Raw genomic sequence first — 17,364 nt, 5'->3', positions numbered from 1 at the left:
CCATTGTATAACTCCAAGAGAGACAAAACAAACCCGACACCTTCGAAAACAAACTCTACAATAAAGCAAAAAACACCCTAACAAAGAACAGAAAGAAAAAAACAAGAGATAAGAGCCATACTATCGCCCTTAGAAACATCAAAAATCAAAAAAAAAAACAACTGTGTAAAAAGATTATACAACTAAAACCAACAAATAAAAAAATCTAATCAGTAAAAACGTTCTATGAGAAATAAAAAAAAAATTCGATCCCGTTAGGGCATGTACCGGTGTCTAGCTGGACGCGTGCGACACAGCCTTGGTGCCCTCTGCCATTGCGTGCTTCGCCAGGTCCGCAGGGAGCACGAGACGCACTGCTGTCTGCAGCTCGCGTGCACCCAGTGTGCGCTTCTTGTTGACGCGGACAAGCGTGGCAGCCTCGTTTGCAATGCGCTCAAAGACGTCGTTCACGAAGGAGTTCACAATCTTCATTGTCCGGCTGGACATCGACATCTGCTTATTGATCGACTTGAGGGAGCGGTTGATGTACACAGACCACGAGCGCTTGGGCTTGCGGTGTGACTTCTTCATGCTCTTGCTGCGCTTTGCAGGGGTGCTCTTGGGGGTGGCCATTGGTTGCTTCTTGTCGCTTGAGTGCTTGTAAAGATCTAGTTCAACAGCAAGCGAAGTCAGCGCAAAAACAAAAAAAAAGGAGAGAAAGCAAGGGCCATGTGTATATGTGCAAAGAGAGAGGTCCTGGAGTAGCATCACCAAAGACAACAACAGTGGCAGTTGAAAACACACACACACACACACACACATTCAGTTTGGATCTATGTTCCGCAGGTCACCACAGAGGTGGCAGTGCGGCACCGTGCAGGGTCCTCTTGTCTAGAGACCTCCCACGATGAAGAAAGGAGGGTCAGTGCAGAATGAAGAAAATCAAACAAAAAAAAAAGATATATCTAACCCACAGGGGGCATGCATCGGTGTCTAGCTGGACGCGTGCGACACAGCCTTGGTGCCCTCTGCCATTGCGTGCTTCGCCAGGTCCGCAGGGAGCACGAGACGCACTGCTGTCTGCAGCTCGCGTGCACCCAGTGTGCGCTTCTTGTTGACGCGGACAAGCGTGGCAGCCTCGTTTGCAATGCGCTCAAAGACGTCGTTCACGAAGGAGTTCACAATCTTCATTGTCCGGCTGGACATCGACATCTGCTTATTGATCGACTTGAGGGAGCGGTTGATGTACACAGACCACGAGCGCTTGGGCTTGCGGTGTGACTTCTTCATGCTCTTGCTGCGCTTTGCAGGGGTGCTCTTGGGGGTGGCCATTGGTTGCTTCTTGTCGCTTGAGTGCTTGTAAAGATCTAGTTCAACAGCAAGCGAAGTCAGCGCAAAAACAAAAAAAAGGAGAGAAAGCAAGGGCCATGTGTATATGTGCAAAGAGAGAGGTCCTGGAGTAGCATCACCAAAGACAACAACAGTGGCAGTTGAAAACACACACACACACACATTCAGTTTGGATCTATGTTCCGCAGGTCACCACAGAGGTGGCAGTGCGGCACCGTGCAGGGTCCTCTTGTCTAGAGACCTCCCACGATGAAGAAAGGAGGGTCAGTGCAGAATGAAGAAAATCAAACAAAAAAAAAAAGATATATCTAACCCACAGGGGGCATGCATCGGTGTCTAGCTGGACGCGTGCGACACAGCCTTGGTGCCCTCTGCCATTGCGTGCTTCGCCAGGTCCGCAGGGAGCACGAGACGCACTGCTGTCTGCAGCTCGCGTGCACCCAGTGTGCGCTTCTTGTTGACGCGGACAAGCGTGGCAGCCTCGTTTGCAATGCGCTCAAAGACGTCGTTCACGAAGGAGTTCACAATCTTCATTGTCCGGCTGGACATCGACATCTGCTTATTGATCGACTTGAGGGAGCGGTTGATGTACACAGACCACGAGCGCTTGGGCTTGCGGTGTGACTTCTTCATGCTCTTGCTGCGCTTTGCAGGGGTGCTCTTGGGGGTGGCCATTGGTTGCTTCTTGTCGCTTGAGTGCTTGTAAAGATCTAGTTCAACAGCAAGCGAAGTCAGCGCAAAAACAAAAAAAAGGAGAGAAAGCAAGGGCCATGTGTATATGTGCAAAGAGAGAGGTCCTGGAGTAGCATCACCAAAGACAACAACAGTGGCAGTTGAAAACACACACACACACACATTCAGTTTGGATCTATGTTCCGCAGGTCACCACAGAGGTGGCAGTGCGGCACCGTGCAGGGTCCTCTTGTCTAGAGACCTCCCACGATGAAGAAAGGAGGGTCAGTGCAGAATGAAGAAAATCAAACAAAAAAAAAAAGATATATCTAACCCACAGGGGGCATGCATCGGTGTCTAGCTGGACGCGTGCGACACAGCCTTGGTGCCCTCTGCCATTGCGTGCTTCGCCAGGTCCGCAGGGAGCACGAGACGCACTGCTGTCTGCAGCTCGCGTGCACCCAGTGTGCGCTTCTTGTTGACGCGGACAAGCGTGGCAGCCTCGTTTGCAATGCGCTCAAAGACGTCGTTCACGAAGGAGTTCACAATCTTCATTGTCCGGCTGGACATCGACATCTGCTTATTGATCGACTTGAGGGAGCGGTTGATGTACACAGACCACGAGCGCTTGGGCTTGCGGTGTGACTTCTTCATGCTCTTGCTGCGCTTTGCAGGGGTGCTCTTGGGGGTGGCCATTGGTTGCTTCTTGTCGCTTGAGTGCTTGTAAAGATCTAGTTCAACAGCAAGCGAAGTCAGCGCAAAAAAAAAAAAAGGAGAGAAAGCAAGGGCCATGTGTATATGTGCAAAGAGAGAGGTCCTGGAGTAGCATCACCAAAGACAACAACAGTGGCAGTTGAAAACACACACACACACACACACACACACACACACATTCAGTTTGGATCTATGTTCCGCAGGTCACCACAGAGGTGGCAGTGCGGCACCGTGCAGGGTCCTCTTGTCTAGAGACCTCCCACGATGAAGAAAGGAGGGTCAGTGCAGAATGAAGAAAATCAAACAAAAAAAAAAAGATATATCTAACCCACAGGGGGCATGCATCGGTGTCTAGCTGGACGCGTGCGACACAGCCTTGGTGCCCTCTGCCATTGCGTGCTTCGCCAGGTCCGCAGGGAGCACGAGACGCACTGCTGTCTGCAGCTCGCGTGCACCCAGTGTGCGCTTCTTGTTGACGCGGACAAGCGTGGCAGCCTCGTTTGCAATGCGCTCAAAGACGTCGTTCACGAAGGAGTTCACAATCTTCATTGTCCGGCTGGACATCGACATCTGCTTATTGATCGACTTGAGGGAGCGGTTGATGTACACAGACCACGAGCGCTTGGGCTTGCGGTGTGACTTCTTCATGCTCTTGCTGCGCTTTGCAGGGGTGCTCTTGGGGGTGGCCATTGGTTGCTTCTTGTCGCTTGAGTGCTTGTAAAGATCTAGTTCAACAGCAAGCGAAGTCAGCGCAAAAACAAAAAAAAAGGAGAGAAAGCAAGGGCCATGTGTATATGTGCAAAGAGAGAGGTCCTGGAGTAGCATCACCAAAGACAACAACAGTGGCAGTTGAAAACACACACACACACACATTCAGTTTGGATCTATGTTCCGCAGGTCACCACAGAGGTGGCAGTGCGGCACCGTGCAGGGTCCTCTTGTCTAGAGACCTCCCACGATGAAGAAAGGAGGGTCAGTGCAGAATGAAGAAAATCAAACAAAAAAAAAAAAGATATATCTAACCCACAGGGGGCATGCATCGGTGTCTAGCTGGACGCGTGCGACACAGCCTTGGTGCCCTCTGCCATTGCGTGCTTCGCCAGGTCCGCAGGGAGCACGAGACGCACTGCTGTCTGCAGCTCGCGTGCACCCAGTGTGCGCTTCTTGTTGACGCGGACAAGCGTGGCAGCCTCGTTTGCAATGCGCTCAAAGACGTCGTTCACGAAGGAGTTCACAATCTTCATTGTCCGGCTGGACATCGACATCTGCTTATTGATCGACTTGAGGGAGCGGTTGATGTACACAGACCACGAGCGCTTGGGCTTGCGGTGTGACTTCTTCATGCTCTTGCTGCGCTTTGCAGGGGTGCTTTTGGGGGTGGCCATTGGTTGCTTCTTGTCGCTTGAGTGCTTGTAAAGATCTAGTTCAACAGCAAGCGAAGTCAGCGCAAAAACAAAAAAAAAGGAGAGAAAGCAAGGGCCATGTGTATATGTGCAAAGAGAGAGGTCCTGGAGTAGCATCACCAAAGACAACAACAGTGGCAGTTGAAAACACACACACACACACACATTCAGTTTGGATCTATGTTCCGCAGGTCACCACAGAGGTGGCAGTGCGGCACCGTGCAGGGTCCTCTTGTCTAGAGACCTCCCACGATGAAGAAAGGAGGGTCAGTGCAGAATGAAGAAAATCAAACAAAAAAAAAAAGATATATCTAACCCACAGGGGGCATGCATCGGTGTCTAGCTGGACGCGTGCGACACAGCCTTGGTGCCCTCTGCCATTGCGTGCTTCGCCAGGTCCGCAGGGAGCACGAGACGCACTGCTGTCTGCAGCTCGCGTGCACCCAGTGTGCGCTTCTTGTTGACGCGGACAAGCGTGGCAGCCTCGTTTGCAATGCGCTCAAAGACGTCGTTCACGAAGGAGTTCACAATCTTCATTGTCCGGCTGGACATCGACATCTGCTTATTGATCGACTTGAGGGAGCGGTTGATGTACACAGACCACGAGCGCTTGGGCTTGCGGTGTGACTTCTTCATGCTCTTGCTGCGCTTTGCAGGGGTGCTCTTGGGGGTGGCCATTGGTTGCTTCTTGTCGCTTGAGTGCTTGTAAAGATCTAGTTCAACAGCAAGCGAAGTCAGCGCAAAAACAAAAAAAAGGAGAGAAAGCAAGGGCCATGTGTATATGTGCAAAGAGAGAGGTCCTGGAGTAGCATCACCAAAGACAACAACAGTGGCAGTTGAAAACACACACACACACACACACACATTCAGTTTGGATCTATGTTCCGCAGGTCACCACAGAGGTGGCAGTGCGGCACCGTGCAGGGTCCTCTTGTCTAGAGACCTCCCACGATGAAGAAAGGAGGGTCAGTGCAGAATGAAGAAAATCAAACAAAAAAAAAAAGATATATCTAACCCACAGGGGGCATGCATCGGTGTCTAGCTGGACGCGTGCGACACAGCCTTGGTGCCCTCTGCCATTGCGTGCTTCGCCAGGTCCGCAGGGAGCACGAGACGCACTGCTGTCTGCAGCTCGCGTGCACCCAGTGTGCGCTTCTTGTTGACGCGGACAAGCGTGGCAGCCTCGTTTGCAATGCGCTCAAAGACGTCGTTCACGAAGGAGTTCACAATCTTCATTGTCCGGCTGGACATCGACATCTGCTTATTGATCGACTTGAGGGAGCGGTTGATGTACACAGACCACGAGCGCTTGGGCTTGCGGTGTGACTTCTTCATGCTCTTGCTGCGCTTTGCAGGGGTGCTCTTGGGGGTGGCCATTGGTTGCTTCTTGTCGCTTGAGTGCTTGTAAAGATCTAGTTCAACAGCAAGCGAAGTCAGCGCAAAAACAAAAAAAAAGGAGAGAAAGCAAGGGCCATGTGTATATGTGCAAAGAGAGAGGTCCTGGAGTAGCATCACCAAAGACAACAACAGTGGCAGTTGAAAACACACACACACACACACACACACACACATTCAGTTTGGATCTATGTTCCGCAGGTCACCACAGAGGTGGCAGTGCGGCACCGTGCAGGGTCCTCTTGTCTAGAGACCTCCCACGATGAAGAAAGGAGGGTCAGTGCAGAATGAAGAAAATCAAACAAAAAAAAAAAGATATATCTAACCCACAGGGGGCATGCATCGGTGTCTAGCTGGACGCGTGCGACACAGCCTTGGTGCCCTCTGCCATTGCGTGCTTCGCCAGGTCCGCAGGGAGCACGAGACGCACTGCTGTCTGCAGCTCGCGTGCACCCAGTGTGCGCTTCTTGTTGACGCGGACAAGCGTGGCAGCCTCGTTTGCAATGCGCTCAAAGACGTCGTTCACGAAGGAGTTCACAATCTTCATTGTCCGGCTGGACATCGACATCTGCTTATTGATCGACTTGAGGGAGCGGTTGATGTACACAGACCACGAGCGCTTGGGCTTGCGGTGTGACTTCTTCATGCTCTTGCTGCGCTTTGCAGGGGTGCTCTTGGGGGTGGCCATTGGTTGCTTCTTGTCGCTTGAGTGCTTGTAAAGATCTAGTTCAACAGCAAGCGAAGTCAGCGCAAAAACAAAAAAAAAGGAGAGAAAGCAAGGGCCATGTGTATATGTGCAAAGAGAGAGGTCCTGGAGTAGCATCACCAAAGACAACAACAGTGGCAGTTGAAAACACACACACACACACACACACACAATCAGTTTGGATCTATGTTCCGCAGGTCACCACAGAGGTGGCAGTGCGGCACCGTGCAGGGTCCTCTTGTCTAGAGACCTCCCACGATGAAGAAAGGAGGGTCAGTGCAGAATGAAGAAAATCAAACAAAAAAAAAGATATATCTAACCCACAGGGGGCATGCATCGGTGTCTAGCTGGACGCGTGCGACACAGCCTTGGTGCCCTCTGCCATTGCGTGCTTCGCCAGGTCCGCAGGGAGCACGAGACGCACTGCTGTCTGCAGCTCGCGTGCACCCAGTGTGCGCTTCTTGTTGACGCGGACAAGCGTGGCAGCCTCGTTTGCAATGCGCTCAAAGACGTCGTTCACGAAGGAGTTCACAATCTTCATTGTCCGGCTGGACATCGACATCTGCTTATTGATCGACTTGAGGGAGCGGTTGATGTACACAGACCACGAGCGCTTGGGCTTGCGGTGTGACTTCTTCATGCTCTTGCTGCGCTTTGCAGGGGTGCTCTTGGGGGTGGCCATTGGTTGCTTCTTGTCGCTTGAGTGCTTGTAAAGATCTAGTTCAACAGCAAGCGAAGTCAGCGCAAAAACAAAAAAAAAGGAGAGAAAGCAAGGGCCATGTGTATATGTGCAAAGAGAGAGGTCCTGGAGTAGCATCACCAAAGACAACAACAGTGGCAGTTGAAAACACACACACACACACACACATTCAGTTTGGATCTATGTTCCGCAGGTCACCACAGAGGTGGCAGTGCGGCACCGTGCAGGGTCCTCTTGTCTAGAGACCTCCCACGATGAAGAAAGGAGGGTCAGTGCAGAATGAAGAAAATCAAACAAAAAAAAAAAAGATATATCTAACCCACAGGGGGCATGCATCGGTGTCTAGCTGGACGCGTGCGACACAGCCTTGGTGCCCTCTGCCATTGCGTGCTTCGCCAGGTCCGCAGGGAGCACGAGACGCACTGCTGTCTGCAGCTCGCGTGCACCCAGTGTGCGCTTCTTGTTGACGCGGACAAGCGTGGCAGCCTCGTTTGCAATGCGCTCAAAGACGTCGTTCACGAAGGAGTTCACAATCTTCATTGTCCGGCTGGACATCGACATCTGCTTATTGATCGACTTGAGGGAGCGGTTGATGTACACAGACCACGAGCGCTTGGGCTTGCGGTGTGACTTCTTCATGCTCTTGCTGCGCTTTGCAGGGGTGCTCTTGGGGGTGGCCATTGGTTGCTTCTTGTCGCTTGAGTGCTTGTAAAGATCTAGTTCAACAGCAAGCGAAGTCAGCGCAAAAACAAAAAAAAAGGAGAGAAAGCAAGGGCCATGTGTATATGTGCAAAGAGAGAGGTCCTGGAGTAGCATCACCAAAGACAACAACAGTGGCAGTTGAAAACACACACACACACACACACACACACATTCAGTTTGGATCTATGTTCCGCAGGTCACCACAGAGGTGGCAGTGCGGCACCGTGCAGGGTCCTCTTGTCTAGAGACCTCCCACGATGAAGAAAGGAGGGTCAGTGCAGAATGAAGAAAATCAAACAAAAAAAAAAAGATATATCTAACCCACAGGGGGCATGCATCGGTGTCTAGCTGGACGCGTGCGACACAGCCTTGGTGCCCTCTGCCATTGCGTGCTTCGCCAGGTCCGCAGGGAGCACGAGACGCACTGCTGTCTGCAGCTCGCGTGCACCCAGTGTGCGCTTCTTGTTGACGCGGACAAGCGTGGCAGCCTCGTTTGCAATGCGCTCAAAGACGTCGTTCACGAAGGAGTTCACAATCTTCATTGTCCGGCTGGACATCGACATCTGCTTATTGATCGACTTGAGGGAGCGGTTGATGTACACAGACCACGAGCGCTTGGGCTTGCGGTGTGACTTCTTCATGCTCTTGCTGCGCTTTGCAGGGGTGCTCTTGGGGGTGGCCATTGGTTGCTTCTTGTCGCTTGAGTGCTTGTAAAGATCTAGTTCAACAGCAAGCGAAGTCAGCGCAAAAACAAAAAAAAGGAGAGAAAGCAAGGGCCATGTGTATATGTGCAAAGAGAGAGGTCCTGGAGTAGCATCACCAAAGACAACAACAGTGGCAGTTGAAAACACACACACACACACACACACACATTCAGTTTGGATCTATGTTCCGCAGGTCACCACAGAGGTGGCAGTGCGGCACCGTGCAGGGTCCTCTTGTCTAGAGACCTCCCACGATGAAGAAAGGAGGGTCAGTGCAGAATGAAGAAAATCAAACAAAAAAAAAAGATATATCTAACCCACAGGGGGCATGCATCGGTGTCTAGCTGGACGCGTGCGACACAGCCTTGGTGCCCTCTGCCATTGCGTGCTTCGCCAGGTCCGCAGGGAGCACGAGACGCACTGCTGTCTGCAGCTCGCGTGCACCCAGTGTGCGCTTCTTGTTGACGCGGACAAGCGTGGCAGCCTCGTTTGCAATGCGCTCAAAGACGTCGTTCACGAAGGAGTTCACAATCTTCATTGTCCGGCTGGACATCGACATCTGCTTATTGATCGACTTGAGGGAGCGGTTGATGTACACAGACCACGAGCGCTTGGGCTTGCGGTGTGACTTCTTCATGCTCTTGCTGCGCTTTGCAGGGGTGCTCTTGGGGGTGGCCATTGGTTGCTTCTTGTCGCTTGAGTGCTTGTAAAGATCTAGTTCAACAGCAAGCGAAGTCAGCGCAAAAACAAAAAAAAAGGAGAGAAAGCAAGGGCCATGTGTATATGTGCAAAGAGAGAGGTCCTGGAGTAGCATCACCAAAGACAACAACAGTGGCAGTTGAAAACACACACACACACACATTCAGTTTGGATCTATGTTCCGCAGGTCACCACAGAGGTGGCAGTGCGGCACCGTGCAGGGTCCTCTTGTCTAGAGACCTCCCACGATGAAGAAAGGAGGGTCAGTGCAGAATGAAGAAAATCAAACAAAAAAAAAAAAGATATATCTAACCCACAGGGGGCATGCATCGGTGTCTAGCTGGACGCGTGCGACACAGCCTTGGTGCCCTCTGCCATTGCGTGCTTCGCCAGGTCCGCAGGGAGCACGAGACGCACTGCTGTCTGCAGCTCGCGTGCACCCAGTGTGCGCTTCTTGTTGACGCGGACAAGCGTGGCAGCCTCGTTTGCAATGCGCTCAAAGACGTCGTTCACGAAGGAGTTCACAATCTTCATTGTCCGGCTGGACATCGACATCTGCTTATTGATCGACTTGAGGGAGCGGTTGATGTACACAGACCACGAGCGCTTGGGCTTGCGGTGTGACTTCTTCATGCTCTTGCTGCGCTTTGCAGGGGTGCTCTTGGGGGTGGCCATTGGTTGCTTCTTGTCGCTTGAGTGCTTGTAAAGATCTAGTTCAACAGCAAGCGAAGTCAGCGCAAAAACAAAAAAAAGGAGAGAAAGCAAGGGCCATGTGTATATGTGCAAAGAGAGAGGTCCTGGAGTAGCATCACCAAAGACAACAACAGTGGCAGTTGAAAACACACACACACACACATTCAGTTTGGATCTATGTTCCGCAGGTCACCACAGAGGTGGCAGTGCGGCACCGTGCAGGGTCCTCTTGTCTAGAGACCTCCCACGATGAAGAAAGGAGGGTCAGTGCAGAATGAAGAAAATCAAACAAAAAAAAAAAAGATATATCTAACCCACAGGGGCATGCATCGGTGTCTAGCTGGACGCGTGCGACACAGCCTTGGTGCCCTCTGCCATTGCGTGCTTCGCCAGGTCCGCAGGGAGCACGAGACGCACTGCTGTCTGCAGCTCGCGTGCACCCAGTGTGCGCTTCTTGTTGACGCGGACAAGCGTGGCAGCCTCGTTTGCAATGCGCTCAAAGACGTCGTTCACGAAGGAGTTCACAATCTTCATTGTCCGGCTGGACATCGACATCTGCTTATTGATCGACTTGAGGGAGCGGTTGATGTACACAGACCACGAGCGCTTGGGCTTGCGGTGTGACTTCTTCATGCTCTTGCTGCGCTTTGCAGGGGTGCTCTTGGGGGTGGCCATTGGTTGCTTCTTGTCGCTTGAGTGCTTGTAAAGATCTAGTTCAACAGCAAGCGAAGTCAGCGCAAAAACAAAAAAAAAGGAGAGAAAGCAAGGGCCATGTGTATATGTGCAAAGAGAGAGGTCCTGGAGTAGCATCACCAAAGACAACAACAGTGGCAGTTGAAAACACACACACACACACACACACACACATTCAGTTTGGATCTATGTTCCGCAGGTCACCACAGAGGTGGCAGTGCGGCACCGTGCAGGGTCCTCTTGTCTAGAGACCTCCCACGATGAAGAAAGGAGGGTCAGTGCAGAATGAAGAAAATCAAACAAAAAAAAAAGATATATCTAACCCACAGGGGGCATGCATCGGTGTCTAGCTGGACGCGTGCGACACAGCCTTGGTGCCCTCTGCCATTGCGTGCTTCGCCAGGTCCGCAGGGAGCACGAGACGCACTGCTGTCTGCAGCTCGCGTGCACCCAGTGTGCGCTTCTTGTTGACGCGGACAAGCGTGGCAGCCTCGTTTGCAATGCGCTCAAAGACGTCGTTCACGAAGGAGTTCACAATCTTCATTGTCCGGCTGGACATCGACATCTGCTTATTGATCGACTTGAGGGAGCGGTTGATGTACACAGACCACGAGCGCTTGGGCTTGCGGTGTGACTTCTTCATGCTCTTGCTGCGCTTTGCAGGGGTGCTCTTGGGGGTGGCCATTGGTTGCTTCTTGTCGCTTGAGTGCTTGTAAAGATCTAGTTCAACAGCAAGCGAAGTCAGCGCAAAAACAAAAAAAAAGGAGAGAAAGCAAGGGCCATGTGTATATGTGCAAAGAGAGAGGTCCTGGAGTAGCATCACCAAAGACAACAACAGTGGCAGTTGAAAACACACACACACACACACACACACATTCAGTTTGGATCTATGTTCCGCAGGTCACCACAGAGGTGGCAGTGCGGCACCGTGCAGGGTCCTCTTGTCTAGAGACCTCCCACGATGAAGAAAGGAGGGTCAGTGCAGAATGAAGAAAATCAAACAAAAAAAAAAAGATATATCTAACCCACAGGGGCATGCATCGGTGTCTAGCTGGACGCGTGCGACACAGCCTTGGTGCCCTCTGCCATTGCGTGCTTCGCCAGGTCCGCAGGGAGCACGAGACGCACTGCTGTCTGCAGCTCGCGTGCACCCAGTGTGCGCTTCTTGTTGACGCGGACAAGCGTGGCAGCCTCGTTTGCAATGCGCTCAAAGACGTCGTTCACGAAGGAGTTCACAATCTTCATTGTCCGGCTGGACATCGACATCTGCTTATTGATCGACTTGAGGGAGCGGTTGATGTACACAGACCACGAGCGCTTGGGCTTGCGGTGTGACTTCTTCATGCTCTTGCTGCGCTTTGCAGGGGTGCTCTTGGGGGTGGCCATTGGTTGCTTCTTGTCGCTTGAGTGCTTGTAAAGATCTAGTTCAACAGCAAGCGAAGTCAGCGCAAAAACAAAAAAAAAGGAGAGAAAGCAAGGGCCATGTGTATATGTGCAAAGAGAGAGGTCCTGGAGTAGCATCACCAAAGACAACAACAGTGGCAGTTGAAAACACACACACACACACACACACACACAATTCAGTTTGGATCTATGTTCCGCAGGTCACCACAGAGGTGGCAGTGCGGCACCGTGCAGGGTCCTCTTGTCTAGAGACCTCCCACGATGAAGAAAGGAGGGTCAGTGCAGAATGAAGAAAATCAAACAAAAAAAAAAAGATATATCTAACCCACAGGGGCATGCATCGGTGTCTAGCTGGACGCGTGCGACACAGCCTTGGTGCCCTCTGCCATTGCGTGCTTCGCCAGGTCCGCAGGGAGCACGAGACGCACTGCTGTCTGCAGCTCGCGTGCACCCAGTGTGCGCTTCTTGTTGACGCGGACAAGCGTGGCAGCCTCGTTTGCAATGCGCTCAAAGACGTCGTTCACGAAGGAGTTCACAATCTTCATTGTCCGGCTGGACATCGACATCTGCTTATTGATCGACTTGAGGGAGCGGTTGATGTACACAGACCACGAGCGCTTGGGCTTGCGGTGTGACTTCTTCATGCTCTTGCTGCGCTTTGCAGGGGTGCTCTTGGGGGTGGCCATTGGTTGCTTCTTGTCGCTTGAGTGCTTGTAAAGATCTAGTTCAACAGCAAGCGAAGTCAGCGCAAAAACAAAAAAAAAAGGAGAGAAAGCAAGGGCCATGTGTATATGTGCAAAGAGAGAGGTCCTGGAGTAGCATCACCAAAGACAACAACAGTGGCAGTTGAAAACACACACACACACACACACACACACACAGACACACATTCAGTTTGGATCTATGTTCCGCAGGTCACCACAGAGGTGGCAGTGCGGCACCGTGCAGGGTCCTCTTGTCTAGAGACCTCCCACGATGAAGAAAGGAGGGTCAGTGCAGAATGAAGAAAATCAAACAAAAAAAAAAAAGATATATCTAACCCACAGGGGGCATGCATCGGTGTCTAGCTGGACGCGTGCGACACAGCCTTGGTGCCCTCTGCCATTGCGTGCTTCGCCAGGTCCGCAGGGAGCACGAGACGCACTGCTGTCTGCAGCTCGCGTGCACCCAGTGTGCGCTTCTTGTTGACGCGGACAAGCGTGGCAGCCTCGTTTGCAATGCGCTCAAAGACGTCGTTCACGAAGGAGTTCACAATCTTCATTGTCCGGCTGGACATCGACATCTGCTTATTGATCGACTTGAGGGAGCGGTTGATGTACACAGACCACGAGCGCTTGGGCTTGCGGTGTGACTTCTTCATGCTCTTGCTGCGCTTTGCAGGGGTGCTCTTGGGGGTGGCCATTGGTTGCTTCTTGTCGCTTGAGTGCTTGTAAAGATCTAGTTCAACAGCAAGCGAAGTCAGCGCAAAAACAAAAAAAAAGGAGAGAAAGCAAGGGCCATGTGTATATGTGCAAAGAGAGAGGTCCTGGAGTAGCATCACCAAAGACAACAACAGTGGCAGTTGAAAACACACACACACACACACACACACACACACACACACACATTCAGTTTGGATCTATGTTCCGCAGGTCACCACAGAGGTGGCAGTGCGGCACCGTGCAGGGTCCTCTTGTCTAGAGACCTCCCACGATGAAGAAAGGAGGGTCAGTGCAGAATGAAGAAAATCAAACAAAAAAAAAAAAAGATATATCTAACCCACAGGGGGCATGCATCGGTGTCTAGCTGGACGCGTGCGACACAGCCTTGGTGCCCTCTGCCATTGCGTGCTTCGCCAGGTCCGCAGGGAGCACGAGACGCACTGCTGTCTGCAGCTCGCGTGCACCCAGTGTGCGCTTCTTGTTGACGCGGACAAGCGTGGCAGCCTCGTTTGCAATGCGCTCAAAGACGTCGTTCACGAAGGAGTTCACAATCTTCATTGTCCGGCTGGACATCGACATCTGCTTATTGATCGACTTGAGGGAGCGGTTGATGTACACAGACCACGAGCGCTTGGGCTTGCGGTGTGACTTCTTCATGCTCTTGCTGCGCTTTGCAGGGGTGCTCTTGGGGGTGGCCATTGGTTGCTTCTTGTCGCTTGAGTGCTTGTAAAGATCTAGTTCAACAGCAAGCGAAGTCAGCGCAAAAACAAAAAAAAAAAAGGAGAGAAAGCAAGGGCCATGTGTATATGTGCAAAGAGAGAGGTCCTGGAGTAGCATCACCAAAGACAACAACAGTGGCAGTTGAAAACACACACACACACACACACACACACACACACATTCAGTTTGGATCTATGTTCCGCAGGTCACCACAGAGGTGGCAGTGCGGCACCGTGCAGGGTCCTCTTGTCTAGAGACCTCCCACGATGAAGAAAGGAGGGTCAGTGCAGAATGAAGAAAATCAAACAAAAAAAAAAAAGATATATCTAACCCACAGGGGCATGCATCGGTGTCTAGCTGGACGCGTGCGACACAGCCTTGGTGCCCTCTGCCATTGCGTGCTTCGCCAGGTCCGCAGGGAGCACGAGACGCACTGCTGTCTGCAGCTCGCGTGCACCCAGTGTGCGCTTCTTGTTGACGCGGACAAGCGTGGCAGCCTCGTTTGCAATGCGCTCAAAGACGTCGTTCACGAAGGAGTTCACAATCTTCATTGTCCGGCTGGACATCGACATCTGCTTATTGATCGACTTGAGGGAGCGGTTGATGTACACAGACCACGAGCGCTTGGGCTTGCGGTGTGACTTCTTCATGCTCTTGCTGCGCTTTGCAGGGGTGCTCTTGGGGGTGGCCATTGGTTGCTTCTTGTCGCTTGAGTGCTTGTAAAGATCTAGTTCAACAGCAAGCGAAGTCAGCGCAAAAACAAAAAAAAAAGGAGAGAAAGCAAGGGCCATGTGTATATGTGCAAAGAGAGAGGTCCTGGAGTAGCATCACCAAAGACAACAACAGTGGCAGTTGAAAACACACACACACACACACACACATTCAGTTTGGATCTATGTTCCGCAGGTCACCACAGAGGTGGCAGTGCGGCACCGTGCAGGGTCCTCTTGTCTAGAGACCTCCCACGATGAAGAAAGGAGGGTCAGTGCAGAATGAAGAAAATCAAACAAAAAAAAAAAAGATATATCTAACCCACAGGGGGCATGCATCGGTGTCTAGCTGGACGCGTGCGACACAGCCTTGGTGCCCTCTGCCATTGCGTGCTTCGCCAGGTCCGCAGGGAGCACGAGACGCACTGCTGTCTGCAGCTCGCGTGCACCCAGTGTGCGCTTCTTGTTGACGCGGACAAGCGTGGCAGCCTCGTTTGCAATGCGCTCAAAGACGTCGTTCACGAAGGAGTTCACAATCTTCATTGTCCGGCTGGACATCGACATCTGCTTATTGATCGACTTGAGGGAGCGGTTGATGTACACAGACCACGAGCGCTTGGGCTTGCGGTGTGACTTCTTCATGCTCTTGCTGCGCTTTGCAGGGGTGCTCTTGGGGGTGGCCATTGGTTGCTTCTTGTCGCTTGAGTGCTTGTAAAGATCTAGTTCAACAGCAAGCGAAGTCAGCGCAAAAACAAAAAAAAAGGAGAGAAAGCAAGGGCCATGTGTATATGTGCAAAGAGAGAGGTCCTGGAGTAGCATCACCAAAGACAACAACAGTGGCAGTTGAAAACACACACACACACACACACACACACATTCAGTTTGGATCTATGTTCCGCAGGTCACCACAGAGGTGGCAGTGCGGCACCGTGCAGGGTCCTCTTGTCTAGAGACCTCCCACGATGAAGAAAGGAGGGTCAGTGCAGAATGAAGAAAATCAAACAAAAAAAAAAAAGATATATCTAACCCACAGGGGGCATGCATCGGTGTCTAGCTGGACGCGTGCGACACAGCCTTGGTGCCCTCTGCCATTGCGTGCTTCGCCAGGTCCGCAGGGAGCACGAGACGCACTGCTGTCTGCAGCTCGCGTGCACCCAGTGTGCGCTTCTTGTTGACGCGGACAAGCGTGGCAGCCTCGTTTGCAATGCGCTCAAAGACGTCGTTCACGAAGGAGTTCACAATCTTCATTGTCCGGCTGGACATCGACATCTGCTTATTGATCGACTTGAGGGAGCGGTTGATGTACACAGACCACGAGCGCTTGGGCTTGCGGTGTGACTTCTTCATGCTCTTGCTGCGCTTTGCAGGGGTGCTCTTGGGGGTGGCCATTGGTTGCTTCTTGTCGCTTGAGTGCTTGTAAAGATCTAGTTCAACAGCAAGCGAAGTCAGCGCAAAAACAAAAAAAAAGGAGAGAAAGCAAGGGCCATGTGTATATGTGCAAAGAGAGAGGTCCTGGAGTAGCATCACCAAAGACAACAACAGTGGCAGTTGAAAACACACACACACACACACACACACATTCAGTTTGGATCTATGTTCCGCAGGTCACCACAGAGGTGGCAGTGCGGCACCGTGCAGGGTCCTCTTGTCTAGAGACCTCCCACGATGAAGAAAGGAGGGTCAGTGCAGAATGAAGAAAATCAAACAAAAAAAAAAAAGATATATCTAACCCACAGGGGGCATGCATCGGTGTCTAGCTGGACGCGTGCGACACAGCCTTGGTGCCCTCTGCCATTGCGTGCTTCGCCAGGTCCGCAGGGAGCACGAGACGCACTGCTGTCTGCAGCTCGCGTGCACCCAGTGTGCGCTTCTTGTTGACGCGGACAAGCGTGGCAGCCTCGTTTGCAATGCGCTCAAAGACGTCGTTCACGAAGGAGTTCACAATCTTCATTGTCCGGCTGGACATCGACATCTGCTTATTGATCGACTTGAGGGAGCGGTTGATGTACACAGACCACGAGCGCTTGGGCTTGCGGTGTGACTTCTTCATGCTCTTGCTGCGCTTTGCAGGGGTGCTCTTGGGGGTGGCCATTGGTTGCTTCTTGTCGCTTGAGTGCTTGTAAAGATCTAGTTCAACAGCAAGCGAAGTCAGCGCAAAAACAAAAAAAAGGAGAGAAAGCAAGGGCCATGTGTATATGTGCAAAGAGAGAGGTCCTGGAGTAGCATCACCAAAGACAACAACAGTGGCAGTTGAAAACACACACACACACACACACACACACATTCAGTTTGGATCTATGTTCCGCAGGTCACCACAGAGGTGGCAGTGCGGCACCGTGCAGGGTCCTCTTGTCTAGAGACCTCCCACGATGAAGAAAGGAGGGTCAGTGCAGAATGAAGAAAATCAAACAAAAAAAAAAAAGATATATCTAACCCACAGGGGGCATGCATCGGTGTCTAGCTGGACGCGTGCGACACAGCCTTGGTGCCCTCTGCCATTGCGTGCTTCGCCAGGTCCGCAGGGAGCACGAGACGCACTGCTGTCTGCAGCTCGCGTGCACCCAGTGTGCGCTTCTTGTTGACGCGGACAAGCGTGGCAGCCTCGTTTGCAATGCGCTCAAAGACGTCGTTCACGAAGGAGTTCACAATCTTCATTGTCCGGCTGGACATCGACATCTGCTTATTGATCGACTTGAGGG

The sequence above is a fragment of the Trypanosoma melophagium genome (genome assembly GCF_022059095.1).
Source record: "Trypanosoma melophagium isolate St. Kilda chromosome Unknown ctg7segment1, whole genome shotgun sequence".
Taxonomy (NCBI): Eukaryota; Euglenozoa; class Kinetoplastea; order Trypanosomatida; family Trypanosomatidae; genus Trypanosoma; species Trypanosoma melophagium.
This window is presented reverse-complemented; position numbering follows the sequence as displayed.